The sequence below is a fragment of the Pongo pygmaeus genome, chromosome 3 (assembly GCF_028885625.2).
Source record: "Pongo pygmaeus isolate AG05252 chromosome 3, NHGRI_mPonPyg2-v2.0_pri, whole genome shotgun sequence".
Lineage (NCBI taxonomy): Eukaryota > Metazoa > Chordata > Mammalia > Primates > Hominidae > Pongo > Pongo pygmaeus.
Window position 1 is genome coordinate 111,694,134 of NC_072376.2, and position 19,756 is coordinate 111,713,889.

At 42.3% G+C, this 19,756-nt stretch overlaps 1 long non-coding RNA gene across 2 annotated transcripts in view; it reads left to right on the forward strand.

Annotated features, from left to right (window-relative positions):
- LOC129035188 (uncharacterized) overlaps positions 1 to 19,756 on the forward strand; it is a 145,820-nt gene that overhangs the window by 25,597 nt on the left and 100,467 nt on the right. The gene's annotated exons all lie outside the window — the stretch shown is intronic.

A 19,756-nucleotide genomic window follows, 5' to 3' on the forward strand; every position in this document is an offset into this window, starting at 1 on the left:
CACCCAACTGGCTGCCACAGCAGCTAGAACAAAGCAGGTGGAAGAAGGTGGGATAAGCCAGCCTGTGAAGTCTTTCATCTTTCTCTGTGCTGGATGCTTCCTTCCATTCTTCCTGCCCTTGGACATCAGACTTCAGGTTCTACAGCCTTTGGACTCTTGGGCTTACACTATTGGTTTGCCAGGGGCTCTCAGGCCTTCTGCCACAGGCTGAAGGCTGCACTGTTGGCTTCCCTACTTTTGAAGCTTTTGGACTTGGACTGAGATAATACTGGCTTCTTTCTTCCTCAGCTTGAAGATGGCATATTGGGGGACTTCATCTCATGATCGTGTGAACCAATTCTCTTTAATAAACTCTCTTTCATATATACATATATCTTATTAGTTCTGTCCCTCTGGAAAACCCTAATACAATTGCTTTGGCTATTCAGGCCCCCCCTTTTTTGGTTCCAAATGAATTATAGAATGGTTTTTCTAATTCTGTGAAGAATGTCATTGGTGGTTTGATAGGCATAGCATTGAATCTGTAAATTACTTTGGGCAGTTTGGCCATTTTAACAATATTGATTCTTCCTATCCACAAGCATGGGATGTTTTTCCATTTGTTTGTCATCACTGATTTCTTTCAGCACTGTTTTGTAATTCTCATTGCAGAGGTCTTTCACCTCCATGGTTAGCTGTATTCCTAGGTGTTTCATTTTTCTTGTGTGACTCTTGTGGATGGGATTGTATTCTTGCTTTGACACTCAACTTGCATAGTGTTGGTGTACAGAAATGCTACTTGTTTTTGTATGTTGATTTTGTATTCAGAAACAACTAAAGTTGTTTGTCAGATCTACAAATTTTTGGACAGGAACTGTGTGGTTTTCTGGGTATAGTATATCATCTGCAAACAGATTGTTTGACTTCTTCTTTTCTTCTTTGGATACCTTTTATTTCTTTCTCTTGCTGATTGCTATGGCTAGCACATCCAGTACTATGTTGAATAGCAGTGTTGAGTGTGGGCATTTTTGTCTGTTCTGATTCTCAATGGAAGTGCTTCCAGCTTTTGCACATTCAGTATGATTTTGGCTGTGGATTTTTTTTTTTTTTTTGAGATGGAGTTTCACTCTCGTTGCCCAGGCTGGCGTGCAATGGCATGATCTCAGCTCACTGCAACCTCCACCTCCTGGGTTCAAGTGTTTCTCCTGTCTCAGCCTCCCAAGTAGCTAGGATCACAGGCATGTGCCACCATGCCTGGCTAATTTTGTATTTTTAGTAAAGATGTGGTTTCTCCATGTTGGTCAAGCTGGTCTTGAACTCCCAACCTGAAGTGATCCACCCACCTCAGCCTCCCAAATTGCTGAGATTACAGGCAGGAGCCACCATGCCTGGCCTGGCTGTAGATTTGTCATAGACAGTTCTTATTATTTTGAGGTATGTACCTTTAATGCCTACTTTTTTGAGGGTCTTTCACACAAAAGGATGTTGAATTTGATCAAAAGCCTTTTCTGCATCTATTGATGCTGAGACCAGCTCAGGCGGGGAGACCCTAACCCAGCAGTGCTAGAGGAATTAAAGGCACACATACAGAAATATAGAGGTGTGGAGTGGGAAATCAGGGGTCTCACAGCCTTCAGAGCTCAGAGCCTCAAACAGAGATTTACCCAAGTATTTATTGACAGCAAGCCAGTGATAAGCATTGTTTCTATAGATTATAGATTAACTAAAAATATTCCTTATGGGAAACAAAGGGATGGGCCGAAATAAAGGGATGGGCTCTGGCTAGTTATCTGCAGCAGGAGCATGTCCTTAAGGCACAGATCACTCATGCTATTGTTTGTGGTTTAAGAACGCCTTTAAGTGGTTTTCCGCCCTGGGTGAGCCAGGTGTTTCTTGCCCTCATTCTGATAAACCCACAATCTTTCAGCATGGGCATCATAGCCATCAAGAACATGTCACAGTGCTGCAGAGATTTTGTTTATGGCTAGTTTTGGGGCCAGTTTATGGCCAGATTTTGGGGAGGCCTGTTCCCAACACATCCCCCTTCTTTGATTTGCAAAGTGATAAAAGCAAAGACAGCTTTGTCACGGTGAGCTACTGCTTGCAGGAGTCAGGATCCACATCTGCAGACTATACAAAGACAAACAACACACATTAAAAACACAATCATCATTGAAATCACAGAGCTTCCAAGTGTTTTATCCATTTTAATGGGTTGCTAGCTGCTAATCTGTCTGCAGCTCCTTCAAACATTCCAGTTCCTGGCATTAAGGCCAGGTGTGCCTGGGATGCTTTAAATATTTGTTCTTTTAATTTTGCAACATCTAAAGACAAGTTTGTAGAGTTTCCTTCTAGATTTTCTTTATTCTTTCCCAAATTTTGATCTTATTAAGAGCTATTAATAGTTTCCACAAATCTTTATGTTTAGTTCCTACAATGGGCCATATCATTTGAGATTGAGGTGCCACTATACCGCCATGGTTCCAGATAATAGAAACTCTTGCCATACTTCTTACCATTTCTACCGTCTGACGATTTTGTTCAGACTAGCTGAACATAGTGTGGCCATGGCATGCAGACTGAGAGGTGCAATTCAGGCTAAACATCCTCGTAGGGGACCAATCAATAATAATTCCTAGGAATCATTGTGCAGCACCTCTGCCTGTTTTGCAATCTTCCTAAACAAGTACATTCATTTTTTTCTGGCCAGGTTCAATTTTGTTTACAAATAGGTTTTTGAGAGCAGTATGCCTTAATTATAGGAGCAGATTTATTATGATAAATACTGAGATCAGAAAGCATTTGTAACTGTGTCATAAAGTGATTACATCCAGGCATTATTGCCAGCTAATATAGATAGATATGACCAATAAGTATAATTGTTCTCTGTGTCAGCCCTTGTTGAAGGAATACACATGGCAATGGTGATCACCGCTATCATAGCTACCATTAAATTGCTCATTGTGACTGGTTGTCCCACTTTCCTCAGGTTTTCTTCTGCCGTCTGTGACAGCTTCTTGATCTGTCCCCAGGTTGGTGGTTGTGTTCAACAGGTATCGCTTGTGACAGTTGGGGTCCTCTTCAGCGTCAGTCTCGACATGGCTGCAACTGGGGGGTCCTTGGGATCCTCCTGGAATCTCTTCCTCAGCATCTGGCTCATGATAAGGTTTCAGGTGTCTTGATGGTATCCAAATCAGCTGTTGATTTTGGCCTGGAGAAACACAAGCATAACCTCTACCCCAGGTTATTATTTTACCTATTTCCCAACTTTTTGTTTTCAGATCTCTCCACCAAACCAGTTGTTCTGCTTCTGTTTTTGCAGCTGGTTTCTGTAGATGCTGTTCAGCTGCTGATAATGTCTGGCCTTTAGGCAGGCTCAAAAAATTTAAAGTTAACAATGTTAGATTCAATTGTATATGGGCTGTCCCATAATCCCTGTTTCTCCCCCTTTTTTGTTTTTGTCATCAGTTGTTCATCTGTATGAAATTGTAACTGAGCATTTTCAATTAATTGTGTGGAATGAACCACATATGAAGAATCAGAAATCACATTAACAGGCATATCAAAAGCAGTCAATACCTCAATTACAGCTACAAGCTCCGCTTTTTGAACTGAAGTATAGGGCGTCTGGAAAACTTTACCTGTCGAGCCAGAATAAGAAGTTTTGCCATTACTAGACCCATCTGTAAAAACATTCTCAGCACCTTCAATTGGTTTAAATTTAGTAATTTTAGGGAGAATCCAGTTAGTTAATTCCAAAAATTGAAACAGTTTCATTTTTGGAAAATGATTATTGAGAATTGTTCAGTAACCAAGTCCTCTAAAGCCTCCAGTTTCTCTTTACTCAGTGGCCATTGTTCTATCCAAACTGGCTTATCTGTTAACCATTTTAAAGGTATAGGTTCTGGAGGCTTAACAATGGCCGCCATAAAAAATGATATCCTAAACCTTGGCAGGAACTTTGTCTTTCTGCTTGAAGTGGTTCTTTCAAACCTTGCAAATTTTTTCCTAGTCCCATACCAGAGAAATACCCCATTTCATGCATCATATGTTGACTTTGAGGGCTATATAATTGTTCAGGAATTAGAACTTGTGCTCCCCATTGTTGTAATAAATCTCTCCTCCATAAATTTGTAGGTACAGAAGTTATAATTGGTTGAATAGTCCCAGGTGGTCCATCAGACCCTTCACAATGCAAAATATAACTACTTTGATATACTTCAGAGTCTTTACCAACTCCAACTATGTTAAAATGAGTGGGTGGAATTGGCCATGCAGACGGCCAGTGCTGTAGAGAAATGATTGAAATGTCCATTCCTCTATCTACCAAACCTTTAAATTTCTTTCCCTGAATAGTTATTTCACAGGTAGGATGTTTATCAGTAATTTGATTTACCCAATAAGCTGCTTTGCCTTGTTAATTTGTGCTTCCAAATCCTTCTGTTCATTTAATTTCACTTTTCCCCATTCCCACATATGACACAATAAGGAGTTGTGCTATGCATTCTCCTGGCTCTCCTTTCCTTGGAACAGAAGTAGATATAACAGTTTGAATTTTGCTATTGTAATCTGAGTCAATGACTCCTGTTTGTACTTGTACCCCTTTTAAACTTAAACTAGACCTTCCTAAAAGTAATCCTATCATTCCTGCTGGCATGGGTCCACAGACTCCTGTTGGGACCTTTTACAGGGGTTCCCCAGGCGGAAGGCTCACAGCTTTTGTGCAGCATAAATCTACTGCAGCACTACCAGCTGTGCTGGGGGACAGATATTGTATATGGGTGAGGGAATGGCCTGAGCTGGAAATACCCCAGTTTGGAATGGGGCCCGGGATGGGCCCCTCATGGTGTTTCCTGAATTTAAAAGGAAAAGGCTCAAACGTAGCTATAATATTTCCTGTTGATCAGGTGGGTGTGTTCTAACAGAGAACTGCCTGCCAAGCCTCTAAATCACCCTCTCATCTAGCTTGCTGAATTCCTGCCTGAACAGAACTGAGAGTGGTCACTTGAGGCACCACTCAAACAGTCACTGGGGCAACTACTTTTTGCCTATTGTCCTCCGGTGGTAGGTGAGGCCACTCTTTCTTCAAGATAATAATGAGGGGGTGCAGAAGGATAGGGATAAACCTCTCCCCCCTTTGCCACTTTAGCTTTAGCTGGCAAACAAACCTACTCTGTCACTTCTTCTGTTACTTTGTTATACTCTCCTTTCCCCTTATTATTAGTGTGAAAAGGTTCCAAGGTGGAAAGAACCAGAGCCCACACTTGTCCCATTGTTACCCTGATGCTTCTGAGCTCCCCTTCTTACTCACCATGAGGATTGCTTTAAGAGTACTCGGGTGTCCTCCAGCTTAGTTCCATGTTCTCCAACCATCACTCTGGCGACCCTTCAACCTGGATGCGAGCCCCCATGTATAGGTGCTGCTTGCTGAGACCAGCTCAGCTGGGGAGACTCTAACCCAGTGGCGCTAGAGGAATTAAAGACACACATACAGAAATATAGAGGTGTGGAGTGGGAAATCAGGGGTCTCACAGCCTTCAGAGCTCAGAGCCTCAAACAGAGATTTACCCAAGTATTTATTGACAGCAAGCCAGTGATAAGAATTGTTTCTATAGATTATAGATTAACTAAAAGTATTCCTTATGGGAAACAAAGGGATGGGCTGAAATAAAGGGATGGGTCTGGCTAGTTATCTGCAGCGGAGCATGTCCTTAAGGCACAGATCACTCATGCCATTTTTTGTGGTTTAAGAATGCCTTTAAGTGGTTTTCCGCCCTGGGTGAGCCAGGTGTTCCTTGCCCTCATTCTGGTAAACCCACAAGCTTCAGCGTGAGTGTCATGGCCATCACGAATATGTCACAGTGCTGCAGAGATTTTGTTTATGGCCAGTTTTTGGGCCAGTTTATGGCCAGATTTTGGGGGGCCTGTCCCAACACATTGATATCATCATATGGTTTTTGTTTTTAGTTCTGTTTATGTGATGAACCACATTTATTGATTAGAATAGGTTGAACCAGCCTTGCATTTTTTGGATAAAGCCTACATGATTGTGGCGGATTACGTTTTTGATGTGCTGCTGGGTTTGGTTTGCCAGTATTCAGTTGAGGACTTTTACATCTATGTTAATCAGAGTTATTGGCCTGAACTTTTCTTTTATTGTTGTGCCTCTGCCAGGTTTTGGTATCAGAGTGACCCTGGCCTCATAGAATGAATTAGGGAGGAGTTCCTCCTCCTCAATTTCTTGGAATAGTTTCAGCAGGAAGGGTACCAGCTCTTCTTTATACATTTGGTAGCATTTGGCTGTGTATTCATCTGGTCCAGGGAGGTTGTATAAGGGGCCAAATGCAGCAACTTATCCTGCACTTTAGAAGAAATATCTTGACAGGCTCCACACCACCAGGCCTCTAGAAATTTTTACTGAGGTAGAAGTTTCCTGAATTTTAGTCAGATTTATTTCCTATTCTCTGGCACACAAATGTCTCACCAATAAGTCCAGTGTGTTGCTACTTCTTGCTCACTGAATCCAGTCAACCTAATGTCATCAATATAATGGACCAGTGTGATATCTTGCAGAAGCTAAAAGATATCAAGGGCTCTCTGAATAAGGTTATGACACAAAGGTAGAGAGCTGGTAAACCCCTGAGGTAGGACAGCAAAGGTATATTGCTTGCCTTGCCAGCTGAAGGCAAATTGCTTCTGGTGGGCCTTATGGACAGGAATGGGAAAAAAAGGCATTTGCCAAAGCAATGGCTGCATACCAGGTATCAGGATATGTGTTAATTTGCTCAAGCAATGAAACTACAGTTTCAATTGTGTCACCCCAATTGGAGTCACCACTTGATTAAGCTTGCAATAATTCATTGTTATTCTCTAAGATCTATCTGTCTTCTGCACAGGCCAAATAAGAGAGTTGAATGGCTATGTGGTGGGAATCACGACCCCTGCATCTTTCAAGTCCTTGATGGTGGCACTAATCTTTGCAATCCCTCCAGGGATGTGATATTGTTTTTGATTTACTATTTTTATAGGTAGAGGCAGCTCTAATGGTGTCCATTTGGCCTTCCCAGCATAGTAGCCCTCACTCTACAAGTCAGGGAGCCAATTTGGGGTTCTGCCAGCTGCTAAGTATGTCTATGCCAATTATGCATTTTGGCACGGGGGAAATGACCACAGGATGTGCTCAGGGACCCACTGGACCCACTGTAAGTCAGACCTGAACTAAAACTCTATTAATTACCTGACCTCCATAACTGCTACTTTAACTGGAGGACCACAATGATATTTTGGGTCCACTGGAATCAACATCAACTCAGAGCCAATGTCCAGTAGTCCCTGAAATGTCTGATTATTTCCTTTTCCCCAATGCAGTTACCCTGGTAAAATGCTGGAGGGCTCCTTGGGGAAGGATGGGAGAAAGATTCACTGCATAAATTGTTGGTAATGTAGTGGGGTCCTTTCTTTTTTTTTTTTTTTTTGAGATGGAGTCTTGCTCTGTCACCCAGGCTAGAGTGCAGTGGGGCGATCTCAGCTCATTGCAAGGTCTGTCTCCCGGGTTCATGCCATTCTCCTGCCTCAGCCTCCTGAGTAGCTGAGACTACAGGCGCCCACCACCATGCCCAGCTAATTTTTTTGTATTTTTAGTACAGATGGGGTTTCACCATGTTAGCCAGGTGTGGAGTCCTTTCTTAAGAAGACCTGGCCTCCCTACCTCTGCCTCCTGGGTTCAGGCAATTCTTCTGCCTCAGCCTCTCGAGTAGCTGTGATTACAGGCATACTGTGGCCACCCTGATTGGCTAACGGGGTTTCTCCTTGTTGGTCAGGCTGGTCTCGAACTCCCGACCTCAGGTGATCCACCCGCCTTGGCCTCCCAAAGGGCTGGGATTACAGGTGTGAGCCACCATGCCCATCCTGGTTTTAATTTTTATCTTAAATTTATTTTTAGTTTTGTCTTTAGAGATAGGGTCTCACTCTGCTTGTAGTGGTAGAATCAGAGCTCACTGCAACTTCAAACTCCTGGGCTCCAGTGATCCTCCCTCTCCAACCTCCCTAAGTAGGTGGGAGCAAGTTTGTCCAAACCTCAGTCCACAGGCTGCATAAGATCCAAGACAGCTTTGAATGCAGCCCAACACAAACTTGTAAACTTTCTTAAAACATTATGGTATTTTCTTTCCAATTTTGTTTTTTCTAGCTCATCAGCTGTTGTATTTTACGTAGAGATGGGGGTCTCACTGTGTTGCGAGGCTGGTCTCCAACTCCTGGCCTCAAGCAATCCTCCCACCTTGGCTTCTCAATGTGCTGAGATTTCAGGTGGGACCACTCTCAGCCCATTTGCCTGTTAATGGGTATTTGCATTCCAGGTTTTTTTTTTTTTTTTTTGAGACAGGGTCTTGTTGTGTCACCCAGGTTGGAGTGCAGTGGTGCGATCATGGCTCACTGCAGCCTCCATCTCCCAAGCTCACACGATTGTCCTTCTTCAGCCTCCCTAGTGGCTGAGATTGCTATGTATTTTTTTATTTTTATTTTTTATTATTATTATACTTTAGGTTTTATGGTACATGTGCGCAATGTATTTTTAGTAGAGACAGGGTTTCACCATGTTGCCCAGGCTGGTCTCCAACTTCTCGCCTCAAGCAATCCTCCTGCCTTGGCCTCCCAAAGGGTTGGGATTACAGGCAATTACAAATACAGTTGCTATGAACGTTTGTGTACAAGTCCTTCTGTGGACATGTGCTTTCATTCCTTTTGAGTAAATACCTAGGGATGGAACATCTGAATCACATGCAAATAACTATATGCTTACCCTTTTAAGAAACTTCCTAAGTTTTTTCCAAAGTGGTTGTACCATTTCATATTCCCAATAGTGTATGAGTTTCAGTTGCTCTATGTTCTGACAAATTCTTGGTATGACTAGTCTTTTGGAATGTACCATCAAATAGGTAGGGTATGTTGTTGAGGTCTTAATTTGTATTTTTCTCTTAATCTGTATTTCTCTAATGACTAATGATACTGCACATCTTTTCATGCCCTTATTTGACATTGATATATGGCTTCTTTGATGAAGTGTCTCTTCAAACCTTTTGCCCATTTGTTTTTTGGGTTATTATTGAGGTATGAGAGTTCAAAAAATAGACACTCTGGATATAATTTTTTTTTTTTTGAGACAGAGTCTTGCCCTGTCGCCCAGGCTGGGGTGCAGTGGTGTGGTCTCGGCTCACTGCAACCTCTGCCTCCTGGGTTCAGGTGATTCTCCTGCTTCGGCCTCCCGGGTAGCTGGGACTGCAGGTGCCTGCCACCATGCCAGGCTAATTTTTGTATTTTTAGTAGAGACGGGGTTTCACCACCTTGGCTGGGCTGGCCTCGAACTCCTGACCTTGTGGTCCACCCACCTGGGCCTCCCAAAGTGCTCGGATTGCAGGCATGAGCCACTTCACCCGGCCTGGATACAAATTATTTACCAGGGCCCAGCGTGGTGGCTCACACTTGTAATCCTGGTGCTCCGAGAGGCTGAGGCAGGTGGATTGCTTGAGTCAAGGAGTTTGAGACCAGCCTGGGCAACATGGGGAAACTCCATCCTCTATAACAAATACAATAATTAGCCAGGCATGGTGGTGCACACGTGTGGTCCCAGTTACTAAGGAGGCTGAGGTGGGAGGATTGCTTGAGCCTGGGAGGTCAAGGTAGTAGTGAGTCGTGAGCATGCCACTATACTCCAGCTCTTTTGAGACACAGCGAGACCCTGTCTAAAAAAAAAAAAAAAAAAAAAAAAGAAAAGAAAAAAAGAAAAAACCAAAACACAAACACATTCTTATCAGATATGTTGATTTGCAAATAGCTGCTTCAGTTTTTGGCTTGTCTTTCCATTCTCTTTCTGGGGCTGCAGTGAGCTATCATACTCCTGGGCTCAAGTGATCCTCTGCCTCAGCCTCTCAAGTAGCTGGGACTGCATGTGCATGCCACCATGCCTGACTCAAATATTTTTGATGCTGTTGTAAATGCTATTTTAAATTTCAATTTCAGATTGTTCATTGCTGGTATACTACAAATGCAATTGACATTTGTGTATTGATTTTATGACCTGTAGTCTTGGTCATTTATTTGATCTGATAGTTTTTTGTAGATTTTGTGCCAGAGTTTTCAATAAATAAAACAATAAAACCAGTTTTACTTAAAAAAAAAAAAAAAAAAGACCTGGCCTCCCCTTCATTCAAGAGGTTCTGGGTCTGTAAACTGGCCCAAGTCTGGAAATTGCTTGAGGGGCTGTGATTCTCTGTTTTTATAACTCAAATTAGTCTTTTGTCCATTCAATCTGAAAGTTTTCTGCTTATATAAATTAAGTAGGAATGCAGTAGGTTTCCTATCAATTTTGCTTCTAGGAAAACCATGATTAATTAGCCAATGCCAGAGCTCTACATGAGGCAGACTATTCTGATTGCTGCTTTGCCTTTGCTGTCGATTACAGTAGTTACGCACACCTTGTCTTTGATGGTTGAGTGCCACCACTTGGCCCCTGCCACCTCGGGATCCAATTATTCCCATTGTATTTAAATTTTGTAGTTGAGTGACTGTCGATCCCACTGTTAGATCTGACATACAGTGAAGAGCAATCACAGGGCTCTTCAAGGATGCAAGTGCTATCCTCACAAATCTATTTCACAAAGCATTGGTTACAGGTATATCTTCTGCACCCTCCCAGTTGGGATGAGTAGATCTAAAGTGACTAATCCACTCCACCATCCCAATTTCTGTGAGCCTTTTGATCCCCTCCTCTACATTAAACCAAGGGAGATCAGGCATTTCCAGCTCACTCATAGTGGGCCATCTTTTAATCCATATTTCAGCTAACCAAGCAAATAAATTATTAGAACTTTTTTAACTCCCCAAGCTGCAACATTAACTGCAGAATCCCTACTTAGTAGGCCCAAATCAATAAATTCAGCCTGACCCAGTGCTATGTTCCTTTCACCATTATCCCACACCCTTATTATCCATTCTCATGCCTGTTCTCCAGATTTCTGCTTATATAAATTAGAAAACCCAAGCAGTTGTTTTTGAGTGTAGTGCACCTCCCCATGGGTCACACTCAACCTTACCTCTAGGGCTCTGCTGGGACTTTAGTCTAATTATAGGTCTAGAAGCAAACAGGGGTGTTGGGGGTGGCTCCTGAGGTGAATCAACATTATCTTGCCTGGCAACTGCTTCAAGGGAGGCCATCACTGTTGCCTCAGGCAGTGCAGGGTTTATCTCTTCAGACAAAGGTGGAAAGGCTGATGGCAGCATGGGTTGCGGAGGAGTGTTGCCACCACTGGAGATGGGGAAGCTGTTTCTTCTGGCAAAGAAGGTTCATCAGAGTTTACCAGCTCAGTGTCCCCAGCTTCATCACAGTCATCCCACACATCCCCATTCCAGTTTCAGGGTCTCATTCTTTTCAAATCAATGCCTTCACTTTAACAGGAGACACCTGGCGGGGCTCTGCATGCACCTATCATTGCAGGTCAGTCACTCGCATGATAAGAGCTTGTGTCTGTTTTTCCACAATTTCAGCTATTCTCTACAGGAGATAAGACTCTCAGGGCAATCTTAGCAGATTTGAGGCTCAGTATCTGCTTCTGATGCCTGGAGTTAGAACCCCTGAGTTCATCATTTTCTTTCTTCACTCTGTCCAGTGAACTTAGGAGCAACCAACCAACTTCATTGTGTCTCTTGGTTCTCCACATATAGTCAAAGGTATTACTTGTAGAGTCACTAAACTCCTTGCCTCTCATGAGTGGTGAATCAGTAGTGTCAAATGCATTTATTTTGCATAACTGTCTAAACGGTTCATACCAAGGACTACCAGTATTCTCCATACTATTAGAAGTACAGTCCTTAGCATTTTTGGGTGTAATTGTATTAAGCAGCCAACTCCAGAAATCCCAAAACCAATGAAAGAACTCCATCCTTAATATTCTGTTCCTCTAGAACCACTCCTGGTACCAAAATCTGTATTAGTTAGGGTTCTCTAGAGAAACAGAACTAATATGTAGGTATTTTATACACACACACACACACACATATATATAGGAGTTTATTAAGAAGTATTAACTCACATGATCACAAGGTCCCACAATAGGCTGTCTGTAAGCTGAGGAGCAAGGAAGTCCGTCTGAGTCCCAAAGCTGAAGAACTTGGAGTTTGATGTTCGAGGGCAGGAAGCATCCAGCATGGGAGAAAGATGTAGGCTGGGAGGCTAAGCCAGTCTAGTCTTTTCACATTTTTCTGCCTGCTTTTAAATTCTGGCCATGCTGGCAGCTGATTAAATGATGCCCACCCAGATTAAGGCTGGGTCTGCCTTTCCCATCCCACTGACTCAAATGTTAATCTCCTCTGGTAACACCCTTACAGACACACCCAGGATCAATACTTTGCATCCTTTCAATCCAATCAAGTTGACACTCAGTATTAACCATCACACTGCCTTTTTCTATTTTTCATTTGCTCGGTTGATTTCTCTCCATCTTTTTACTTTGAGCCTCTTCTGTCTTTGTATGTGAGATGAGTCTCTTGAAGACAGCATATAGTCTAGACCTGCTTGTTTGTCCAATTTGCCAATCTGTGCCTTTTAAGTGGGGTTTTTAGCCCACTTACATTCAAGGTTAGCATAGATAGGTGGAGATTTGATCCTGTCATTGTGTTGTTAGCTGGTTATTATCCAGACTTGATTGTGCAGTTGGTTATAATGTCAATTGTCTATGTACTTAAGTGTGCTTTTTTGGTGGCCAGTAATGGTTTTTCATTTCCATATTTAACATTCCTTTAAGTACCTCTTGTAAGGCATGTCTGGTGGTAACAAATTCCCTTAGCATTTGCTTGTTTAAAAATAATCTTATTTCTCCTATACTTATGAAGCTTAGTTTCGTTGGATATGAAATTCTTGCTTGTAGTTTCTTTTCTTTAAGAATGCTGAATGTAGGCCCCCAATCTCTTCTGGTTTGTAGGATTATTGCTGATAGGTTTGCTGTTAGCCCAATGGGCTTTCCTCTATATGTTATTTGCCCCCTTTTTCTAGCTGCCTTTAATTTTTTTCTTTTGTGTAAACCTTAGAAAATCTGATGACTATATGTTGTATTATTTAGTTCTAGCACTGCTATAAAGGAATACCTGAGACTGGGTAATTTATAAAGAAAATATGTTTAATTGGCTTATGGTTTTATAGGCTGTATAGGAAGCATAGCAGCTTCTGCTTTGAGGGATGATTAAGAAAACTTACAATCATGGTAGAAGGCAAAGTGGGAGGGAAGCATGTCACATGGATGGAGCAAGAGGAAAGTTGCAGGGGATGTGCTACACATTTTTAAACAACCAGACCTCATGAGAAGTCATTCACTATCATGAGAACAGGACCACGGGGGAAATCCATCCCGATGATCCAATCACCTCTGATCAGGCCCCACCTCCAACACTGGGGATTAAGATTTGACATGCAATTTGGGCAAGGACACAGATCTAAACTATATCATTCTGCCCCTGACCCCTCTCAAATATTATATCTTTCTCACATTTTGAAATACAATCTTGCCTTCCTAACAGCCCCTCAGAATCTTAACTCATTCTAGCATTAACTCAAAAGTTAAAGGTCCAAAGTTTCATCTGAGACAAGGCTAGTCTCTTCTACCCATTAACCTGTAAAATCTAAAACAAGTTAATGATTTCCAAGATACAATGGGGATACAGGCATTGGGTAAATACTCCTATACCAAAAGGGATAAATTGGCCAAAAGAAAGGAGCTACAGGCCCTACGTAAGTCCTAAACTGAGCAGGGCAGATATTTAAATCTAAAAGCTCCAAAATAATTTTCTTTTGGCTCTATGTCTCACATCCAGGTGGGCTCCCAAAGCCTTGGGAAGTTCTGCCCTTGTGGCTTGCAGGGTTCAGCCCCTGTGGCTAGCCTAGCTATGCTGTGACTCTTGCAAACTTGTAGAGGTACTGCCTTGGTGGTCTTAGATAACTGCTGGGAGAATTGTCTACATTACCAGGCTGAGTCTCTTGTTATCTTCCCCTACTTTTTTCCAAACAGTCTCTCTTTGTGTACCAGGCTGCCTAGAGTTGGGGCAGGGGTTATGCAATTACTCCTTTGTCCACCACAGGTGGGACTGTGTTGGGTCACACCTGAAGCCAGCATGGTACTGAGTCTTGCTCAAAGCCCATGGTGACTATTTCCTGGCTACTGCTGATGCTTTTTCAAGGCCCTGGATCTTTTTAGTCAATTGGTGATGAATCCTGCCAGGCCTAGATTTTTCTCTTCAGGGCAGTAGGTTCCCTTCTGGCCCAAGGTGGGCCTAGAAGTGCTGTCTAGGAACTAGGACCTGGTATCAGGGACTTTATACTGATGAGTCTGTTTGGTGCTTTATTTTACTGTGGCTGGGTTGGTACCCAAGTTGCAAGACAAAGTCTTTTTTACTCTTTCTTCTTTCCTCAAGCAGAAGGAGACTTTTCCTGTGGCCACCACAGCTGGAACTGTGCTGGGTCATACCCGAAGCCAGCACAGTCTGGGTGTCACTTAAGGCCTATGGTGACTACTGCCTGGCTACTACTGATGTTTATTCAAGGCCCAAGGACTCTTTAGTCAGCAGGTGGTGAATCCTGACAGGCTTAGTTTCTTCCCTTCAGGGTAGCATGTTCCCTTATATACATCTAGAGGTGTCATATGGCAGCTAGGGCCTGAAATTGGGGTCTCCAAGATCCTGTTTGATGCTTTATTTTATTGTCCCTGAGCTGACATCCAAGTTGCAAAACAAAGTCCTCTGTACAATTCCCTCTTTTTTCCTCAAGCAGAAGGAATCTCTCCAGGAGCTGCAAGCTACATTGCCTGGAGTTGAGAAGTGGGGTGACATAAGCACTCCCTTGGCTGCCACAGCTGGTGTCTTACTAGATTATGTGTACCCCCCTAAGTCCACTGGCTTTAAGCCCAGCACAGTACCTAGGACTTGCCCAAGGACTGCTGTCTTTGTGGCCTATATTTCCTTTCAATTGACTCAGAATCCTAGGGCACTTTAGCCTGCAGTGGTGGGGATAGCCAGAACTTAGGTTTCTGCTGCTGAGATGCAGGCTTTCTCTCTGGCTAGGGCTTGTCCAAATGCTTCCTCCATGGGCTCTGGCTGAATTCAGCCCTGTGTTGTGTTCAGCTGTGACAGGGCAGCAGTGAGTTCCAATGCACAGTCCCACAATCACTTCAACCTCCCTCACACAAGCTCACAAATATTCTCTCCGTGTTGCCAGGGGATGGGGGAGAAGTGGTGAAGGCAATATAAGACTGTCTTTCCTACCTTCCTCAGTGCCTCTTTCCTTGATATGATGTCAAAACCAGGTACGGTAATCACTCACCTTGTTTTTGTTCTTATGAAGGTAGGTGTTTTCCTGTATGGATAGTTGTTCAACTATCCATTTTTTTGGCATTTCTAAGGGTGGCATTCCTGAAGGAGGGGTGATCACTGGAAGGTTTTGTTTGGTCATCTTGCTCTGACTCCTCTCTGGTGCCTTTCTGTCTTGTGACCCATTCACCTTAGGAAGGATCCACGTGCCATCTAGGTAAAGAGAGACTGCTATGCTATAGCAAGGGGGAGTGGGCCACTTCTTTAGTCCTAGAGGGCTTGGAAGAATCTGGGGTTCAAGACTCCCAAAATGATCCCAGTTGAGTTTCAAGATTCCACTCTTTCTCTATTAGGACCCTCATTTTAGTTTCAGAGATTTGTGGGGGGACTGTAGAATAAAATTTCTCTGCAATGTCTAATCTCATGATCAAATCCCAAATATGATTTTCAGCCTAATCTGTCCTCTGATTGTGGGAGATAAGGGAAAATTTAAATGCTGTCAAAGAGGTCTCATGATTTTCAGTTATGCCCCTAGTTGGTTATTGGCTGACTCAAGACTGCCATTTTTTTTCTTCAGCACATTGGTCACACTTAAAAATAACCCACTAAACTCACAGTCCTTGTAATTACCATTACCATCTTATCTCTCAAGTACTCATGATAGCACATAAGGTAGTGCATACCCTTCAATCTGCATTCCATCCCAACTCACCATCGGTGAGACATTGATGTAATTGTGTTACAACAGCCTGCTGAGGGGATTCTTAACCCGCTTATCACCATGCATTAGTTATCTATTGCTTAGCAGCTTAAAACACACATTTGTGTTCCCAAAGTTTCTGTTGGTCAAGAATCCAGGGACAATTTAGCTGGTGGTTTGGTTCAGAGTCTCTCACAAAGCTGTAATCAAGTTGTTGTCCAGAGTTGCAGTCATCTCAAGGCTTGACTCAAGAAGAATCCACATTCAATTTTATACACCTGGTGTTGACAGGCTTCAGAAAATCAACTTCCAGGCTTACTCAGGGCTCTCTCCAGGGCAGCATCTGGCTTCTCCCAGAGATAGTGATCCAAGGAGAAACTCCCCAAATGGAAGTCATGGTCTTTTTATAATAAGAGTTCTAATCTTAGAAGTGACATTCTATCATTTCTGCTGTTAAAATTGAGTCAATAAGTCCAGTCCACACATAAAAAGAAGGGATTATGTACGGGCATGAATACCAGGAGGCGGAATCATTGGGGACCATCTGGCCACGACTTGCAATGGTGTCCTTTTGCCATCTTGCTGGCAAGTGATCCAGTTTCAGAATCCCATCCTTAGGCTCTGCTTTCTGCAACTACTTCTGGTACTACTTTCCTAGTTTGAGCTCTTTCAGAAGCAGGTATTGAGACAAAAATTATACTTCTAGTGATTCTACTAACAAGCAGAATGGGACCCCAATAGGGATATGGGGAAGGAGATACAAAGAAGGAAATACTGCCAATAAGAGTGCATTAAAAAATTATGATAAAATGTATGTAACAAAATTTACCATTTTGACATTTTTTAACAATTTTGACAGTTTGGTGGCATTAAGTACATTTATGTTGCTGTGAAACCATCACACCACCCATCTCTAGAAATTTTTTTTACCCAAACTGAAATTTCCTGTCTATTAAACACTAATTCCTAACTCTCCCCTCCCCCTAGCCCCTGGAGACCACCATTCTACTTTTTTTTTCTATGAATTTGACTGCTCTAGGTACCTCATGTAAGTGGAATAATATAGTATTTGTACTTTTGTGACTGGCTTATTTCACTTAGCTTAATGATATTAACATGTCACTTAGACATTATGCTAAGTGAAATAAGCCATCCATGCCATAGCATGTGTCGGAATTTCCATCCTTTTTAAGGCTGAAAAATATTTTACCATATGTACACACCACATTTTGTTTATTGGTCTGATATGATTTGGATCTGTGTCCCCACCCACATCTCATGTCGAATTGTAATCCCCAGTGTTGGAGATGGGGCCTGGTGGGTGGTGATAGATCATGGGGGTGGTCCTTTTTGAATGATTTAACACCATATTCTTGGTGCTGTTCTCATGATAGTGAGTGAGTTATTGCAAGATCTCATTGTTTAAAAGTGAGCAGCACCTCTCCACCCCCTGCTCCTGCTCCTACCATGTGAGATGACTTGCTCTCCCTTTGCTTTCTGCCATGATTATGTTTCCTGAGCCTCCCCAGAAGCTCAACAGATGCCAGCATCATGCTTCCTGTATAACCTGTATAGCCTGTGGAACTGTGAGCCAATTAAACCTCTTTTCTTTATAAATTACCCAGGTGTTTATTTATAGCAACTCAAGAATGGACTAATACACCATCTATCCATCAGTTAATATTTGGGCTGTTTCTACCTTTTGGCTATTGTGAACAATACTGTTATAAACATGGGTATAAGAGTACATTTTAAAACTGCCTACCAAAGGGGGCAACTAGAGTTTAATCTCATGGAAAACTCTCTGGCCTTGTTTATTTTGTAGAGACTTCTACCAGTCACTTGTGGAGGGCTGCTTGGTGGGGTATAAATTCCCTAGGTCTTCTGGACTGTTTTAACAGAAGTAGGCAGATCAATCTTCTATAGTTCTGGCAAAAGCCCTCAGACATGAGAGTGCTGACACCAGCAGCTGAAAGCTAATGGGGCACAGAGAAGTGGTAAGGTCCTAGGAATATGGATGAGGTACTGATGGCAGCAGCTACAAGAACCTTTCATGTAACTTGTACTCACAGCCATTGGCTTTAGATGCAAAATTTTTCTCCTTAATTGCACCTTAATACACAGCTTCTCAATTGTGCCTTAACGCACAGCTTGTCAATTATTTTTCCTACTTCCAGTCTCTGTCCTCTTCATACTATCCTCCACAGTGCTGCCAAAGGCATTTTTTTTTTCTTTTTGTGAGACAGGGTCTCGCTTTTTTGCCCAGGATGGAGAGCAGTAGTGTAATCCTGGCACACTGCAGCCTCCAACTTCTTGGCTTTAGGTTCTCCTACCTCATCCTCCCAAGTAGCTGGGACTAGAGGCATGTACCACCATGTCTGGCTAATTTTTTTTTTTTTTTTTTTACTTTTTGTAGAGAACAGGTCTTGCTATGTTGCCCAGGCTGAAAAGTCATGTTTTTCTGAAACACAGATTTGGGCATGCCAATCCTTTCCTTGAAAACCTCTGTAACTATCCCTGGTCTATAGAACTAAATCCTTCCCCCTCTTCATTGTTTGGTCCAGCCACACCTCTCTCTCACCTTTCTCGTATACACCATCACAGACCATACTCTTTCACCAACTTGAACTTTTCTCATGCTATTACATAGGCTCGCAATATTCTTTCTCCACTTGGCAAAACCTGATGCACCCATTGAGGCTCAACTCGAGGTTTCCTTCTCTGTGTGTTTTTCTCTAATCTCTCCTAGATAGGACTAATTTTTTCCCTCTGTTTATTGGTTGATTGTTCCTCTGACATAATAGTTACTATATTGCATTTTAATTACTTTCATATATGTGTCCCTAGATGTCAAGCTGTATGAGTCTTCAATACTATGTACATTACTAAATAAATGTTGGTTGAGTGAGTGATTAGTTAAGAGACTATCAAAGCTCATCAAAAAGGCAAAAACAAAACAAAACAGAGAACGAAGTTCATACTTTTGTCAGTCCCCCAGTGATTGGTCATCTGGCTTATGAATGATGTTAGAGAGAAATAAGTGGGAGAAATCAAATTCTTTTGAAATTATTGTGTAGGCAAATGTCAAATTTTCACCACTAGAGAGAACCCTAGTGTTAACTTACAACATTTAATAGGAAACTGAGGGTGTGTATAGGATTTAAAACATTTTCAGAAGCTTGTGCCAATACCAATATAAAGGCTTCGTTGTGAATATGTAGGAGCTGATGGTTCTCACTTGAAAATTATCAGGGAACATTAACTCTCAATGTCTGGTAGTGCATATTCCTGGTGGTGCAATAATGGGCTTTTGCATGTACCTTTTGTGTTAGTATGGGGCATTTATATTGCATGGACACTTATTATTTTATTATTGTTGGGTGATAGCCTAGAATGTAATTATTCTTGTTCTCAGGTAAAAATATGAAAAACTTAAAGCTTCTCATTATGCAGGCAAAAGCTGTAAAAAACTGTAGCTCTCCCTGAAGGCTGGACTCTTATAGTGTGGATCTGGAGTTAGGTAAACATTGCTGAAGTCCATAAACTGCCCCATGTAGTGACTGTCTAGGGAAGTGCAGTGACAGGGATTGGAAAGAAAGATTTTACTTTGTGCTTCGAACAAGACACTTAATGTGGACAAAACAGTGGGATTTAGAGACAGTTCACAGAGTCTATTCACAGAGTTTACTGGGCCTGATAGGATTCAAATGTGGGCTTGAAGCTGGCAAC